This window comes from Falco cherrug, chromosome 6, assembly GCF_023634085.1.
Source record: "Falco cherrug isolate bFalChe1 chromosome 6, bFalChe1.pri, whole genome shotgun sequence".
NCBI lineage: Eukaryota > Metazoa > Chordata > Aves > Falconiformes > Falconidae > Falco > Falco cherrug.
In genome coordinates this window covers 89,269,426-89,282,986 of record NC_073702.1, presented here as the reverse complement: position 1 = coordinate 89,282,986, position 13,561 = coordinate 89,269,426, and positions in this window count along the sequence as shown.

Genomic DNA, 13,561 nt, shown 5'->3' with positions numbered 1-13,561 from the left:
GGGCTCTGTCCCCGAGCAGTGGTCCTCCAGCCGAGCAGCTGAGGCATCGCCGCTCATCTTCTTCCCCTCCTTCTCTCTTGCCCAGTGGAGGACGTTCAGCGCCAGGAGCCTGGAGAGGCTGGTGGAGCGGCAGGCAAGGGTGAGGATGGCTGCCTTTCACCCGCCTCTGGCTGTGCCGGGGTGCCAGGGATGTGGAGCGAGGCGGGGGAGCTTGTGCCGGGGGGAGGGAGAGAGCATCCCACGGTGCCTCTTGGGCAGTGGAGGGGGTCGGGGAGCCACTAGGAACACTGGCATGGCCTCGCCGGTGGCACTGGTGCTAAGCGCTGCCGCCTTCTTGCAGACTGATGCCAAGCAAGGGCCTCCCGCGGCCGAATCGAGCAACGGAGAGGGACTTTGCCGCTCACCAGGTGAGTTTTGGAACAAAAGGCCACCTCCTGCAAGCAGCTGATCTGTGTTCACTTGTCCCTGGAGCGTCACCGTGCAGGTTGGGCAGCCCGAGGGAGGACATCGCCTGGATGAGCAAGGACACTCACTGGGCAGCGGCTGCCGGATCTGGCTCTGGGGGGACACGAAGCCTCTGCTGCTGCCCTGGTGGCACGCCGGCTCTCGGGAGCTTCCCAGCCACTGAACCGGAGCCACGGCTGCAGCTGCTGGCTCCCTGCCCGTCCTGCCGCACTGCTCAGCACTGGGCGGCAGGCCGGGCAGGCTCCGGGACCGCTGGCCTGGCAGTCTCCACTGATGGGCTCTGGCTCTCTTTTGCTTTGCAGCAGGAGGGAGCAGCAGCAGCAGCAGCAGCAGCAGGAGGGGGCTGCCCTGGCCCTTAGCTCTGCGGCAGAGCGCGGCCGTTGCCCACGCACCAGGGCAGGCGGGCTCCAGCTGTGGCAAGGCGCTCTTTGGGCAGCCCCTGGCAGCCCTCGGTGGGGAGGATGGCGCGCTGCCCCAGCCCATGCAGGTAAGCCAGCCTGCACAGGGCTTGCCCAGCCCTCCCTCCGCATTTTCCGTAGAGGTGGTGGGTGTCCCGGGGCTCCAGGGACAGGGGACTGGGCTCTGCACCCACAGCAAGGAGCCAGCCCTGGGGCAGTGCTCTGGCCACTGCTGCTGGAAAGCAGCTCCTCAGCCAAGCAACTATCCTCCCACCTCACCTGCAGGAGCTGCTGTCTGCCCTTTGGCAGGAAGGACCATCAACAGTGGGGATATTTCGCCTGTCTGCCAGCGGGACAGCAGTTCGGGAGCTGCGGGAGGCTCTGGACCGTGGCAGAGATGTCGACCTGGCCAGCCAGCCTGCGCTGCTGCTCGCTGTCATCCTGAAGGTGAGTGCTCCTGAGCTGCAGCTGGAGGAGCTCCTGGCCGGCCTGGAGCATTCAAAGGCTCACCTGGAGCCCTTGGTCTTGCAGGACTTCCTGCGAAACATTCCTGGCAGGCTCCTTGTGAACAGCATGTACGAGGACTGGATGGGAGCCATGCAGAAGACCAGCAGGGAGGAGAAGATGGAAGAGCTGAAAGCGTAAGTGTGGGCAGCAGCCTGCCTGTTGAGCAAGCAGGAGCCCTGACCGCTGGCTGAGAGCACCTGCAAGGCTACGCAAGGTGACCACTGGCTCCCGCCCACCTTGGGCAAGGCTGAGGGATGGCTGTGGGCAACATGCGCCTTGTCTACCTTGTGCTCCTCTTCCCTCAGGGTGGCCGAGAAATTGCCTGTGGCCAATCTGCTCCTTCTGAAGCGGCTGCTGGCTCTCCTACAGCACATCGGCCGCAATGAAGCCAGTAGCAAGATGAGCTGCAGCAACCTGGCTGTCTGTGTTGGGCCCAGCCTGCTGGGCCCACTTGATGAGGGCCTCCTTTCGCTGGAGGCCATGCTGAAGGTCACTGAGAAGGTACTGGCGCTGTAGTGAGCTGCAGCCTTGGCGGTCCCTCTGAGGTGGGATCTCTGGATTCCTCCTCCGTTGGGCAGATGCTGCTGGGGTGGCTGCCTGCAAGAGCAGCCCCACAGCCACCGCCTTCTGCGCACAGGCAAGGCGCAGGAGTGGCAAAGGCTGCTTGGTCCATTTCCAGCAGCTGGCTTGACAACAGGGCTTTGATGCGTGCAGGTGAAGGTGCTGGTGCAGTTTCTGGTGGAGAACTGTGGCGAAATCTTTGGGGAGGAGACAAGTGGCCCCCCCTGCCCAGCAGCCGAGGAGTCGCTGGCCACCAGGCAGAGATCTGGAGGTAAGAGGCAGTGGGACTGAGGGGTGTCACAGGCTGGGATGCTTGGGATGACAGAACCGGCAGCATCCTTTCTGGCGGGGCTGGGCATCCTGTGTGGTCCTCTCAGACCCGCTTGTCTCATGGCCTCTGCCCCTGCCTCTTGGGGCACAAACACTTTGCTCAGCAAGGTGAGCTGAGGCCTGCAGGCCGGGCACGGGGGGGTAGAAACAGAAGCGCTGGAGGGCTGCCGGTGGGTTTTGCTGGAGCTGGGTTTTACCTCCAAGAAGTCACCTGGCTGCAAGGGCTTTTTCTTTCTAGAGCTGCATTTGGAAGAGCCAAGTGTTTGTGCAGACACAGAGGATACTGAGCACTGGGCAGAAGCCTTGCTGCAGACATGCCCCTCTCTGCTCAGTGTCCTCGAAAAAGCTGGGGGAGAGACAGTGGTGGAGTCTGCAACGGGAGAGGTATGTCAGCCCCGCAGCCACGGTGACAGCCTGTCTTCTGCTGTAGGAGGGCAGTCTCTGAGGAGGCCACGTCGCTGCTGTGCCTCTGCCCGGCAGCAGAGCCGGGCTGCGTGTGGCTTATGCCTCCAGCCCCCCCAGGCTGATACATAGGAAGGGGAAGTGGCAAGGTGGTTCTCAAATGCACTAGGCATCTGCTTGAGCAAACAAAAGACCCACAAAATAGCTACAAAAAGACAGAGGGGGTCAGAGGGGCTTTGCCGGGGCCCTACTTCATTGTCTCGATGTCAGAGCCTCAGCCGGTCTATTTTGCAGGGGCGCAGATGACTCTGCGCAATGTGGCCGATGCAAACCAGCCCAAGGGAGCTCCTCTGGACAGCTAAGGGGGCAGTCTGGCCAACAGTCGCTTCCCGCTCCAGGTTGTCCCTTGCCACCTCCCAACTGCATCATTTCTCTTGTAGGCACCTCCAGCTTTGCCTCCAACCACCATCAAGAGTGCAGCAGGCCCCCTGGGGTGTCCAGTCAAGCTGGCCAGCCTTTCAGAGGACAGAAGGTAAAATGGGCTCGCTTTGGGTCAAATCAGAGGGTACTCCGCTGGAGGGTGGCTTTCCCCCTAACTAATACCACTGCGGGATGGAAAGGTCTGCAGGCTCTCTCCAGAGCAAGGAAGGCAGAAGGCTAAGGAGAAGAGAGGCCTGGGGAGAGGACACTAAAAGCTGCACGGAAAAGAGGAGGACGAAGATAGAAAAACTGTTGCGGGCTGGACCAGCCAAAAGACGCACGAAGGTGCAGAAGATCAGGAGGTCCAGGTGTGTACCAGGCGCTGCTGCCCATCTTTCTCAGCTCTCAGCACTGCTCTGCGTCAGTGCAACTCGCTGGCAAGGATGGGCGAGGGATGGTGCTGGGCAGGGTTTGGAACGAGTTCCGTGGTGGCAGCTCAGGGGCTCCCCAGGGAGCCCTGCTGCGTGGCACAGGGGCACTACGCATCTCTGCTCCCACGCAGGTCTCTAGGGGCATTCCCCATGGGGACAAGGCGCCACAGACAACCCCTAGCCGATGGCAGCAACGGCTCTCTCTTCTGGGCCACAAAGGGTTCCTGCTGAATGCTGTTCCCCACAGAACGGGGAGCAGAGTCCTGCCTCTTCCTGCCCTCAGGGACTTAGCAGAGCTTTCTGACTCTCTCTTTGCAGGTGGAGATTCATTTCCAGCAGCTGAACCGCTCTGCCTGTTGGGCCTCCGCAACTGTTGTTTCCAATAAAATGTTCTTTTCTCTCTTCCGCCTGTGCCTGCCATGGGAGTTTCTGCTGTGGGGACCTCTTGTTTGGGCATGAATCCGCGGGGAGGAGTTTGGGACGGCCCCTTCTCCCAGCGCCCTGCCCAGTGGGCATTAGGGCTGCCTTGAGGTGCTTTAGGTGTGAAACCACGTCACAATATCACACAGAAGGCTGCCACCGGAAGGGACCCATGGAGATCATCTGGTCCAACATCTGCTCAAACAGGTTGCACAGCCGCAGCATGGCTGCTCTGCTACAGACAGAGCCGGGACCTTGGGTCCTGGTCCCGTTGACTCTGCTGCTTCCTACCATATGACTAGAGTGGGACAACCTCCCAAAGCCTGTCTACTTCTCAGAGGCAAATCCCCTTACAAAAAGCAGTCTGAGGTCTTCAACTAACTCATGGCCACACCACGCCACAGAACTCTAGACACTTGTGGAGCGGCTGTCTCCTAGTCCTCAGAGGGAAAGAGGACGAGAGCCACCAGAGCCACTTCCTCCCGAGCCACCAGAAGCTCTCCTGAAATGCCAGGGGGGTCCATCAGAGCAGTGGTCTTCCATTTTTGGCCGGCAGACCGGGGGCATCCAAAGTCCGTTAAAGCTAAGAAAACCAGCCTCTTACCCGTGGGCTTCAATTTGCCATCAAGGAGGCCGAGCAGCTCCCCAAAGCCTTTTCAAGACTGGCAAATCAAGAAAGCTGGAAAATTGCTCCCTCGACATTCTGCACCAAAATTCTCATTTCACCTCCCTCTCTGGGGAACGAGATAGGACAGCACCATGAGCCAAGGCGCCGTGGCTGCAGGCAAAACCCCCAGCCTTCTCACTCAAGCTGCTCATCAGATGAATAACCTGGATGAGTCTCCCTTCATGGTGAGTCTCTCGGGGCTCAAAGAAGCCACAGCTACAGAACTGGAAGTCTAATTCTGTGTGTGTCCTTGGGAAGTGCTTTCCCGTAAGGTCAAACAATAGCAACTGCTGAGTCAACACCACGAATCGCGTTGCGGTACCAGCCTTTATCCCCTTTCAGAATTCTGTTCTAGAGAAAAAAAGGGCAAAATAATATTAGAATGTTGAGGGATTGCACAGTTCCATGGGAGAAGGTGCCCCCTGTGTTGCAATGCCTGTGTGTGCCTGCACGGGGGTGCGCACAAGGATATTGCCTTGGCCCTGCTGGGTCACAGTCATCACACCTGACAGAAAGGCTTCACAGCTCCCCAGTACCCAAAGGTTTTGGGAAAACAGACAACAAAGGTGAGGAGCCAGACTCCACCGATGCCCTCGGTGAGGGGAAGGCCACAGCGGCACCCCGTGATTGCACCATCAAAGGCCAACATCAGGCGTCCCTGGGACTAGCCTTTAGCCGCAACACCGGAGGAAACCAGGCTTTGCTGGCTCCACGGCTTGTGCCGTGAGTTGCGGCTCCCGCAGCAGTGTCACTGCACTGGGGACCTGGGCTGTCCTGGGTAGATGAGCACGGCTTTGTTCTCCTCTGCTCCCTCACCCCCACCTCCGGGGCAGGCTCGGCAGACACTTGCCCCGCTTCCCCACTGACCTGCTGAGACACTTTCCCTCTCAGCACCTCTGTTTCCTCTTCTTCAAAATGCCCACTATGACCTCTGTGAGACACTTGGATGTCCACAGATGAAGCGTGCTACGGCACGCCTGTACGTTCTCTCTATTTTAAACTCTAGGTAACATAGGGCCGTGGGTTTTTTCTTTTGGTTATTCACCTTTACGAGTAAAAATGGAAATCAATGAGCCACTCTGAAAAACAAACAAAAAAAAAAAACCCAAAAAAAAAAACAAAAAGGAGAAAACTCTTTGGATCAGCTTTCTCTTTCGAAGATAATTATGGGAAGGAAAGCAGTTTGAAACAATGGACGGCAAAGTGTAATGCTTAAAACTACAGGGCAGGGCATACTTGTCCACCCCACGGTTCACTGCTGCAATATTCCTCTTCTCTTCCGTTTTCTAAGTCATGTACAAAACATGCTTCCAAAATCAATTCTTTGGCTCCGAACCGCTGCCCCGTGCAGCAGGACGCCTGTCAGAGCCAAGCGTCACTAACGGAGGATTCCTCAGGGGATCCGGATGGGAAAATGAGTGCAGACTGCAACAGGTCCGGAGCGAGAAGGCAGCAGCCCCCCCAGGCTCCGCCCACTTTCCATTGGGGGTGGAGCTTTGGTCTCTGTGTTGGTTGTTGGGGACGGATTGTTGGTCTTTGTGTTGGTTGCTGGGGACAGAGCGTTGTTCTCTGTGTTGGTTGTTGGGGACGGAGTGTTGGTCAGTTGGAGCCAGCAGCCACCAGAGGCGGCAGGAGGGAGCTGTGCTGGCACGGAGTGGCGCTGGGACGAGGCAGGGTTTGGCCAAACAGCGCTGTCCTGGCACCAGCGCCCTATTTCCCATCCTCGCTATCGCCGGCTGGGCCACATCCTCTGTGCACGGCGAGGGTGCTGCTGTCCCGGGCAGGATGGGCCAGGCCAACTGCTGCAGTGGCTCCAGGTGGGCTCCCCCTGCGGCCTGGGGACACGCGGGCACGGCCGGACCCCACAGCAGTGGCCTTTCTCATGCCCGCTCTTCTCTGCTCTGCAGGGAGGCTCTCAGCGACGACGAGGCAGCGCTGAGCGCGGACGTGCGGCTGACCCAGGGCCGCAAGAGGAGTGAGAGGCGCCTTCTCCTCCTCCCGGAGGAACTGGTGGTGGCCAAGTTGCAGTAAGACCCTCAGAGCCCACCTGCTTTTCCCCCAGCCCTTGCCTGGCGACCAGGACAGGGACACCCTGGCACCCACCCCGGGCCCCGGCACCTCGGTGCTGGAGGCACCGGTGCCCGTCCCAAGGGCAGGTGGGGGACAGGGCTCTGCCTGTGGGGACCCCAAGGAGGCCACCTCCACCTCACTGCCCACGTCTCCCCTCTGCAGACGTGGCACCACCCTGCGCCCACAGCTCCGCGTGGCCCTGCACGAGCTGTGGGTGCTCAGCAGCCCAGAAAGGGCAGCGGGACACCAAGAAGAGGAAGGCAGCCATGAGGGCAGGACCTCCCTCATCCTCGCCTGGCCCACTGGCTCCTGCGTTGCCGACTTTGGGTGAGTCGTGGTGCCACGTCCCATGGCCGGGCAGGAGAGGTTCCCAGCTGTGCCCACGCCACCCTGTGAGTGGCCTCTGCCCCCCGTGCAGAGCCTGGCCAGGGGACAGGCAGCACGCCGGCAGGGAGGGATGGGGGCATTGCCACCTCCTGCATCCCCTGGCCACCTTTTGGTCCCCAGAAGGGAAGGGCAAAAGCATCTGTGTGGGCAGGGTGGCAGGACAGAGGGAGCCAGGGCTTGGGCAGCACCTCTGCCCCGCCCCGCGGGGCTCCATCCTGCCCCTGTGCCCTTCCCCACGGGGTAGGGGTGTGCAGGCACCCACCTCTGCCCATGGGCTGGGGGCTGCGGGGCCTGACACTGTGTCTCCTCTCTTTCTGCAGCTCCTGGGCCCTGAAGGAGCAGTGGGTGGACACGCTGCTTGGGTAAGCCGGGGGGATGCTCCCAGCTGGCCGGGGGAACACAGCTCCCCAGCTCTCCAGACAAGGGAGAAGAGGCGGCCTGGGGCTCACCCAGCTCTTTCCCTGTGCCTTCCCGCTCCACAGGACACCAGAAGGGCACAAGAGACCTCGAGTCACCCATGTGCCGTCACTCAGACTCCTGGAGAAGGAGCTAAGCCGCCGCTGTGCCGTGAGTGTCTCTCTGCTCCGGGCTCTGTCCCCGAGCAGTGGTCCTCCAGCCGAGCAGCTGAGGCATCGCCGCTCATCTTCTTCCCCTCCTTCTCTCTTGCCCAGTGGAGGACGTTCAGCGCCAGGAGCCTGGAGAGGCTGGTGGAGCGGCAGGCAAGGGTGAGGATGGCTGCCTTTCACCCGCCTCTGGCTGTGCCGGGGTGCCAGGGATGTGGAGCGAGGCGGGGGAGCTTGTGCTGGGGGGAGGGAGAGAGCATCCCACGGTGCCTCTTGGGCAGTGGAGGGGGTCGGGGAGCCACTAGGAACACTGGCATGGCCTCGCCGGTGGCACTGGTGCTAAGCGCTGCCGCCTTCTTGCAGACTGATGCCAAGCAAGGGCCTCCCGCGGCCGAATCGAGCAACGGAGAGGGACTTTGCCGCTCACCAGGTGAGTTTTGGAACAAAAGGCCACCTCCTGCAAGCAGCTGATCTGTGTTCACTTGTCCCTGGAGCGTCACCGTGCAGGTTGGGCAGCCCGAGGGAGGACATCGCCTGGATGAGCAAGGACACTCACTGGGCAGCGGCTGCCGGATCTGGCTCTGGGGGGACACGAAGCCTCTGCTGCTGCCCTGGTGGCACGCCGGCTCTCGGGAGCTTCCCAGCCACTGAACCGGAGCCACGGCTGCAGCTGCTGGCTCCCTGCCCGTCCTGCCGCACTGCTCAGCACTGGGCGGCAGGCCGGGCAGGCTCCGGGACCGCTGGCCTGGCAGTCTCCACTGATGGGCTCTGGCTCTCTTTTGCTTTGCAGCAGGAGGGAGCAGCAGCAGCAGCAGCAGGAGGGGGCTGCCCTGGCCCTTAGCTCTGCGGCAGAGCGCGGCCGTTGCCCAGGCACCAGGGCAGGCGGGCTCCAGCTGTGGCAAGGCGCTCTTTGGGCAGCCCCTGGCAGCCCTCGGTGGGGAGGATGGTGCGCTGCCCCAGCCCATGCAGGTAAGCCAGCCTGCACAGGGCTTGCCCAGCCCTCCCTCCGCATTTTCCTTAGAGGTGGTGGGTGTCCCGCGGCTAACGGGACAGGGGACTGGGCTCTGCACCCACAGCAAGGAGCCAGCCCTGGGGCAGTGCTCTGGCCACCGCTGCTGGAAAGCAGCTCCTCAGCCAAGCAACTGTCCTCCCACCTCACCTGCAGGAGCTGCTGTCTGCCCTTTGGCAGGAAGGACCATCAACAGTGGGGATATTTCGCCTGTCTGCCAGCGGGACAGCAGTTCGGGAGCTGCGGGAGGCTCTGGACCGTGGCAGAGATGTCGACCTGGCCAGCCAGCCTGCGCTGCTGCTCGCTGTCATCCTGAAGGTGAGTGCTCCTGAGCTGCAGCTGGAGGAGCTCCTGGCCGGCCTGGAGCATTCAAAGGCTCACCTGGAGCCCTTGGTCTTGCAGGACTTCCTGCGAAACATTCCTGGCAGGCTCCTTGTGAACAGCATGTACGAGGACTGGATGGGAGCCATGCAGAAGACCAGCAGGGAGGAGAAGATGGAAGAGCTGAAAGCGTAACTGTGGGCAGCAGCCTGCCTGTTGAGCAAGCAGGAGCCCTGACCGCTGGCTGAGAGCACCTGCAAGGCTACGCAAGGTGACCACTGGCTCCCGCCCACCTTGGGCAAGGCTGAGGGATGGCTGTGGGCAACATGCGCCTTGTCTACCTTGTGCTCCTCTTCCCTCAGGGTGGCCGAGAAATTGCCTGTGGCCAATCTGCTCCTTCTGAAGCGGCTGCTGGCTCTCCTACAGCACATCGGCCGCAATGAAGCCAGTAGCAAGATGAGCTGCAGCAACCTGGCTGTCTGTGTTGGGCCCAGCCTGCTGGGCCCACTTGATGAGGGCCTCCTTTCGCTGGAGGCCATGCTGAAGGTCACTGAGAAGGTACTGGCGCTGTAGTGAGCTGCAGCCTTGGCGGTCCCTCTGAGGTGGGATCTCTGGATTCCTCCTCCGTTGGGCAGATGCTGCTGGGGTGGCTGCCTGCAAGAGCAGCCCCACAGCCACCGCCTTCTGCGCACAGGCAAGGCGCAGGAGTGGCAAAGGCTGCTTGGTCCATTTCCAGCAGCTGGCTTGACAACAGGGCTTTGATGTGTGCAGGTGAAGGTGCTGGTGCAGTTTCTGGTGGAGAACTGTGGCGAAATCTTTGGGGAGGAGACAAGTGGCCCCCCCTGCCCAGCAGCCGAGGAGTCGCTGGCCACCAGGCAGAGATCTGGAGGTAAGAGGCAGTGGGACTGAGGGGTGTCACAGGCTGGGATGCTTGGGATGACAGAACCGGCAGCATCCTTTCTGGCGGGGCTGGGCATCCTGTGTGGTCCTCTCAGACCCGCTTGTCTCATGGCCTCTGCCCCTGCCTCTTGGGGCACAAACACTTTGCTCAGCAAGGTGAGCTGAGGCCTGCAGGCCGGGCACGGGGGGGTGAAAACAGAAGCGCTGGAGGGCTGCCGGTGGGTTTTGCTGGAGCTGGGTTTTACCTCCAAGAAGTCACCTGGCTGCAAGGGCTTTTTCTTTCTAGAGCTGCATTTGGAAGAGCCAAGTGTTTGTGCAGACACAGAGGATACCGAGCACTGGGCAGAAGCCTTGCAGCAGACATGCCCCTCTCTGCTCAGTGTCCTCGAAAAAGCTGGGGGAGATACAGTGGTGGAGTCTGCAACGGGAGAGGTATGTCAGCCCCGCAGCCACGGTGACAGCCTGTCTTCTGCTGTAGGAGGGCAGTCTCTGAGGAGGCCACGTCGCTGCTGTGCCTCTGCCCGGCAGCAGAGCCGGGCTGCGTGTGGCTTATGCCTCCAGCCCCCCCAGGCTGATACATAGGAAGGGGAAGTGGCAAGGTGGTTCTCAAATGCACTAGGCATCTGCTTGAGCAAACAAAAGGCCCACAAAATAGCTACAAAAAGACAGAGGGGGTCAGAGGGGCTTTGCCGGGGCCCTACTTCATTGTCTCGATGTCAGAGCCTCAACCGGTCTATTTTGCAGGGGCGCAGATGACTCTGCGCAATGTGGCCGATGCAAACCAGCCCAAGGGAGCTCCTCTGGACAGCTAAGGGGGCAGTCTGGCCAACAGTCGCTTCCCGCTCCAGGTTGTCCCGTGCCACCTCCCAACTGCAACATTTCTCTTGTAGGCACCTCCAGCTTTGCCTCCAACCACCATCAAGAGTGCAGCAGGCCCCCTGGGGTGTCCAGTCAAGCTGGCCAGCCTTTCAGAGGACAGAAGGTAAAATGGGCTCGCTTTGGGTCAAATCAGAGGGTACTCCGCTGGAGGGTGGCTTTCCCCCTAACTAATACCACTGCGGGATGGAAAGGTCTGCAGGCTCTCTCCAGAGCAAGGAAGGCAGAAGGCTAAGGAGAAGAGAGGCCTGGGGAGAGGACACTAAAAGCTGCACGGAAAAGAGGAGGACGAAGATAGAAAAACTTCTGCGGGCTGGACCAGCCAAAAGACGCACGAAGGTGCGGAAGATCAGGAGGTCCAGGTGTGTACCAGGCGCTGCTGCCCATCTTTCTCAGCTCTCAGCACTGCTCTGCGTCAGTGCAACTCGCTGGCAAGGGTGGGTGAGGGATGGTGCTGGGCAGGGTTTGGAACGAGCTCCGTGGTGGCAGCCCAGGGGCTCCCCAGGGAGCCCTGCTGCGTGGCACAGGGGCACTACGCATCTCTGCTCCCACGCAGGTCTCTAGGGGCATTCCCCATGGGGACAAGGCGCCACAGACAACCCCTAGCCGATGGCAGCAACGGCTCTCTCTTCTGGGCCACAAAGGGTTCCTGCTGAATGCTGTTCCCCACAGAACGGGGAGCAGAGTCCTGCCTCTTCCTGCCCTCAGGGACTTAGCAGAGCTTTCTGACTCTCTCTTTGCAGGTGGAGATTCATTTCCAGCAGCTGAACCGCTCTGCCTGTTGGGCCTCCGCAACTGTTGTTTCCAATAAAATGTTCTTTTCTCTCTTCCGCCTGTGCCTGCCATGGGAGTTTCTGCTGTGGGGACCTCTTGTTTGGGCATGAATCCGCGGGGAGGAGTTTGGGACGGCCCCTTCTCCCAGCGCCCTGCCCAGTGGGCATTAGGGCTGCCTTGAGGTGCTTTAGGTGTGAAACCACGTCACAATATCACACAGAAGGCTGCCACCGGAAGGGACCCATGGAGATCATCTGGTCCAACATCTGCTCAAACAGGTTGCACAGCCGCAGCATGGCTGCTCTGCTACAGACAGAGCCGGGACCTTGGGTCCTGGTCCCGTTGACTCTGCTGCTTCCTACCATATGACTAGAGTGGGACAACCTCCCAAAGCCTGTCTACTTCTCAGAGGCAAATCCCCTTACAAAAAGCAGTCTGAGGTCTTCAACTAACTCATGGCCACACCACGCCACAGAACTCTAGACACGTGTGGAGCGGCTGTCTCCTAGTCCTCAGAGGGAAAGAGGACGAGAGCCACCAGAGCCACTTCCTCCCGAGCCACCAGAAGCTCTTCTGAAATGCCAGGGGGGTCCGTCAGAGCAGTGGTCTTCCATTTTTGGCCGGCAGACCGGGGGCATCCAAAGTCCGTTAAAGCTAAGAAAACCAGCCTCTTACCCGTGGGCTTCAATTTGCCATCAAGGAGGCCGAGCAGCTCCCCAAAGCCTTTTCAAGACTGGCAAATCAAGAAAGCTGGAAAATTGCTCCCTCGACATTCTGCACCAAAATTCTCATTTCACCTCCCTCTCTGGGGAACGAGATAGGACAGCACCATGAGCCAAGGCGCCGTGGCTGCAGGCAAAACCCCCAGCCTTCTCACTCAAGCTGCTCATCAGATGAATAACCTGGATGAGTCTCCCTTCATGGTGAGTCTCTCGGGGCTCAAAGAAGCCACAGCTACAGAACTGGAAGTCTAATTCTGTGTGTGTCCTTGGGAAGTGCTTTCCCGTAAGGTCAAACAATAGCAACTGCTGAGTCAACACCACGAATCGCGTTGCGGTACCAGCTTTTATCCCCTTTCAGAATTCTGTTCTAGAGAAAAAAAGGGCAAAATAATATTAGAATGTTGAGGGATTGCACAGTTCCATGGGAGAAGGTGCCCCCTGTGTTGCAATGCCTGTGTGTGCCTGCACGGGGGTGCGCACAAGGATATTGCCTTGGCCCTGCTGGGTCACAGTCATCACACCTGACAGAAAGGCTTCACAGCTCCCCAGTACCCAAAGGTTTTGGGAAAAAAGACAACAAAGGTGAGGAGCCAGACTCCACCGATGCCCTCGGTGAGGGGAAGGCCACAGCGGCACCCCGTGATTGCACCATCAAAGGCCAACATCAGGCGTCCCTGGGACTAGCCTTTAGCCGCAACACCGGAGGAAACCAGGCTTTGCTGGCTCCACGGCTTGTGCCGTGAGTTGCGGCTCCCGCAGCAGTGTCACTGCACTGGGGACCTGGGCTGTCCTGGGTAGATGAGCACGGCTTTGTTCTCCTCTGCTCCCTCACCCCCACCTCCGGGGCAGGCTCGGCAGACACTTGCCCCGCTTCCCCACTGACCTGCTGAGACACTTTCCCTCTCAGCACCTCTGTTTCCTCTTCTTCAAAATGCCCACTATGACCTCTGTGAGACACTTGGATGTCCACAGATGAAGCGTGCTACGGCACGCCTGTGCGTTCTCTCTATTTTAAACTCTAGGTAACATAGGGCCGTGGGTTTTTTCTTTTGGTTATTCACCTTTACGAGTAAAAATGGAAATCAATGAGCCACTCTGAAAAACAAACAAAAAAAAAAAACCAAAAAAAAAAACAAAAAGGAGAAAACTCTTTGGATCAGCTTTCTCTTTCGAAGATAATTATGGGAAGGAAAGCAGTTTGAAACAATGGACGGCAAAGTGTAATGCTTAAAACTACAGGGCAGGGCATACTTGTCCACCCCACGGTTCACTGCTGCAATATTCCTCTTCTCTTCCGTTTTCTAAGTCATGTACAAAACATGCTTCCAAAATCAATTC